Below are 4,550 nucleotides of genomic sequence, written 5' to 3' on the forward strand. Positions count from 1 at the left end.
AACAATATATATAAATGAATGCGATAAGCATAAAAAAGAAAATAATCCAAGAATATACGTATTACAAATATAAAATTATACAAAACAAAAAGTGTTAGATATAAATAATATACATAGGCATGTGTTATAATAATTTGTAAACATTTCAAAATGTTCATAAAGTGTGGTTGAGAAATTGTCAAAAAATTCAAAGTGCTCAGAAAATTATGAAACTCGACATTAGAATTGGAAATATTTTTGTGATGGTAAATATATCAATTTCATAATATTTGGACAGGCAGTTTAAAAGTTAGGACTTTTTTAAGTTAAAGAAAAGTTAAGTTTTCGACCAAACGAGACCATATTCACAAACTTGGTATGTTTTGGTTGATTTTCATGTGTTTTATATTTTTTGGATTTTTATCAATTAATTAATGTAAAAAAATAAATAAAATACACCAAACGAACAAAACAAACAACCAAACAGGCCATGAAGGCCAAACTGGACTAATCTGGGTCAATTGCCTGTTTTTTGTCCGTGCATGTGAAAAATGTGATAAAAAATAAGATCATGGATGGTTTTCTCGATCGAAAACCAGATGATGGCTTGAAAACACAGTTGGTAGCTAAAATTCTCATCCGTATGTTGGACGCGCAAAAATTCTTAGTCGGGTACTAGAAAATATGGTCATTGGCTCACTTTCTCGATAGGACGCTGGAAAATACGGTTGGATTGCTCAATTTTTCAGTCGCGGCCAAATTTTCTTGGTAGAATGTCAGCCTAGCTAGAAAAACTCAGTCGAAAACATAGACCTTTCTAATTTTCTTGGTTGTTACATAGATTTGTTGGTCGGATGGCTTCCAAGTTACTATTTCTCGGTCGCTCCTTTAGTGTTAAAATCTTGTAGAGGAGAAGTGTAAACTGAAATTGTATTATTGAAAAGTTGTTTCAAACAATTAAATATATCCTTTATATAGAGGTTCAATACTAACTAATTAACCAAACTAACTAATCAATTATTAACTAATTAACGGTTTAATAAACCGTTAGTTATTATTTTTACATTCTCCCTTCAAGGAGAAACGTAGTAGAAACAAAGTTTCACCTTGACAAAACAAGTCGATTAAACATCAAGCTACGATCATGCAGCCATCGTCTTCAGCAAACCCAATTCAGCAAACTTCAATTTTTTAGCTATCCAATTTAGACAGCCGAGCAAACCCAATTCAGGAAGCTCCATTTTTTCCAGCTACCCAACAGACAGCCTAGCAAGCCCAATTCAGAAAACTCCATTTTTCGAACTACCCAATATAGATAGTTCAATCTTCGTTAGTCCAATCCAAAATAATCATCATGAATTTTTTTTCTTCATTAGCCACCAGCTTTCAACCTTTGCAGTTTTCGTTTTTTTCTTCAAAGAAAGCCAATTTATCATTCTTTTTGGTATGCCGAATCAGGTCGACAAACTCATTTCTTTCGGCAATTGCAAGAGAATCTTTCTCCACGGCTTTAAGAACTTCAAAATCTCATTTTGTTTTGATTCGATAAAACCGTCCTTGCATCGACATATATTTCAAAGAAGTCAATTTAGCATTTTTTTTTGGTATTGACGAATCTTGTCAACAAACCACTTTTTTTTCGATTACAAAGGAATCGCATCCGTAAGTTCACTTATACTATTTCCTTCTTCCCTTCGATCAACTTCTTAACCCAATCGCCAAGAGAAGCCATTAACTCCATTGTCTCATTATCCACCCACCCGATTCTCCTTTATCAATGATATGTACATACCATGTTAAATTGAGAGAGACCACATTATGCACTTGTCAATACAAAGGAGTCCCTCATCAGTGTTAGATTCTGAGCACCAGTCCAAGAATCCAAGTTGGGTTAATGAAGATAGTACTTTATAAGAATCATCAGTAAAGCTTTAAAGTGCATAGAAACGACACTTTATGCACCGAGTGAGATTCAAATGCTCCAAATTACTGTAGTTGTCAGCAATAATTTTCATGCCTTTTCGTTATGTTCTTGCATCCACTCAAGTTCAAATTAACTATGCGTTTGCAGCTCTTCAACAAAAGCTTTATGGATTGATCTGTAACCCTCAAATTCCAGTAGATGGAAAATACTTTCAAATTTGGACATGTAGCTGTGATAGCTTGGATTCCCTTGTTAGATATCTTTTTGATAACCATTCAGATTTATAAGCTCCGCACTTCCAAGAAAATATTGGCAGAGATAAAGCAGAGACAAGTCGATCACCAACATTGGTCATTTCATGAAAATCAAGAACCAGCCATAGAGAGAAATAAGAAATGAGAGTGCGATGAATCGAGGGGCTGACGAGTAGAAGGGAGGTGAAATCTCTTTAAGACAACCTCGTACTAACAATCTTGAGAACTCTGGGTATTGTTTAGCGGTTCCGGTCATATTGTTCGTCTTCATATCCCTTTGCCTCATCTCTCTCTTCTTCCATTTCGTGTAGCTCAGTCATTGTTCTTTCTTCTTCTTCAAGATCAATCATTGTTCTTTCTTCTTCTTCAGCCATTCGAAAACCTCCAGTGCACACCAATAATGTCTTCCTTCTTGAGATAAATAGACAAGAACCAACTGCAATTTTCTAACAGAGTGATTTCACTTTCTTGGCCTTCAAATAAACAGTAACAAAGTAGTCTCTTCTTTGATATTAATATTATATAGAATAAAACCCTCCGTCAATGGCTCTTCCAGCCACGACAGAGGTTGCGGAAAACTCTTCAAGATCTTTAACCTTGAAGCTCTGATACCATTTTAAAATCTTGAAGAGGAGAAGTGTAAACTGAAATTGTATTATTGAAAAGTTGTTTCAAACAATTACATATATCCTTTATATAGGAGTTCAATACTAATTAATTAACCAAACTAACTAATTAACGGTTTAATAAACCGCTAGTTATTATTTTTACATTTAGAGAATCGGTCGAAAACCTAGCCATGACTAGTTTTCTAGGTAAAAAAACCATGTCATGGCTATATTTTCAGTCTGAAAGCTAAGAAAATTGATCATCGATGATCATCGGTTGTTTCATTGGTTGGAAACCACGCCAAAGACTCCAATCCTCTATCAAAAACCATGTCAAAGACTCCAATCCTCTATCAAAAACCATGTCAAGACAACTCAGATGACCTAAACTAAGAACACACAATACTCAAAACAATCCAAAATCGAAATATTTTAGACTAAAACGTCAGTTTCCATTGCAGTAACAATAATATATAATTAGAATAACACCCATAACATAAATTGATAATTAAAATTAAAGAAAACATATAAATCACTTTAATAAAAAAAATTATTTTGATATAAAAGAGGTTTTAGGAGCTGTAAACTCCTAAATCAATTATTATACAAATTATGCATGTTCTTGAGCCATTGTCCTATAACACAATTTTAATAAATTAAAACATTTTAATCAATTTGGACATTTTTAATTTGAATTTAATTAATGAATTTGACAAAAAAAATTCTAAATAGTTTTAGTTTCAATAATATTCGATGAATTCATCAATCAAACAATCACACAATCAAATAACTCAAAGATAGTTAAATATTGATTTATTTAAAATTAGAAATGTAAATTTTAAATTGAATGGAAATGATTCCTTACTATGATTATGGATATCCTTAGGAGCTACACTCAATACAAGTAGAAACTTAGTTTATGGTAGTTAGAACACTCAATCAATTTCACAAGGGAAACTTAGTTTATGCTTCTTTTTCTAGGGCAGATTAACAATAGTATTTATAAACTACCTTAAAATTTTCAACCAAAAAATCCTAGTACAACGGTTGTAGTTCCAAAAATGGCTCTAAGTGACCACCGTTGCTTCCTACTCTATTGTGAAATTGGTGGTTGTCTTTAATTTGAATGTGCTGCCAAATTCAAATTTTATACACTTTACGGTGATAAAACACTTTATAGAGCTCAATTCAGAGTCATAATGTGTAAAAAGACGCGTTTTGAAAATCTTTAGAGTCTTCACGTTACTTTGACCTTATTTTCGGAAAAACTAGTTGAAGAACACGAAGAATATTCGTTCATCCGGGCTCTCGGTCGCTCTCGATTTAATCCTCGATCGGGCCTTTCTGTTGATTTTTTTTCTTCCAAACATACCTACAAGACAAATAAAAAATTACACTATTGTAAAATAAACTCACCAAAATTCATCCATGTATCAATATATCATTTATATTTTTTTATTCGAAATTAATATTTTAAAATGAGTTATATTATTAAATCTAACTCATTATATATCTTATTATTTATTTACAGACTGAAATTAATTATTTTTGGAATTCGATCTTCGCGACGATGTCTTCAAAAATAATTATTTATTTAATAATTCGTGCAATAATCTCGTATATGGATTTTATATAATAATAAATTTAAAATTTATTAAAATATATAAACTATTTATTTAGAGAGTGAAAAATGAGTGTCTATCATAAATTTATGACTAATATACTTTATATATTCTTTTATGTTTTTCATTAACATATATATATTTTGTTGTCACAAACATCACA

At 31.6% G+C, this 4,550-nt stretch overlaps 1 pseudogene; it reads right to left on the minus strand.

The window, feature by feature from the left end:
- Positions 1-1,710: 1,710 nt before the first annotated feature.
- Positions 1,711-2,531, minus strand: LOC124939698 (annotated as a pseudogene).
- Positions 2,532-4,550: the final 2,019 nt, after the last annotated feature.

Source organism: Impatiens glandulifera, chromosome 1 (genome assembly GCF_907164915.1).
Source record: "Impatiens glandulifera chromosome 1, dImpGla2.1, whole genome shotgun sequence".
NCBI lineage: Eukaryota > Viridiplantae > Streptophyta > Magnoliopsida > Ericales > Balsaminaceae > Impatiens > Impatiens glandulifera.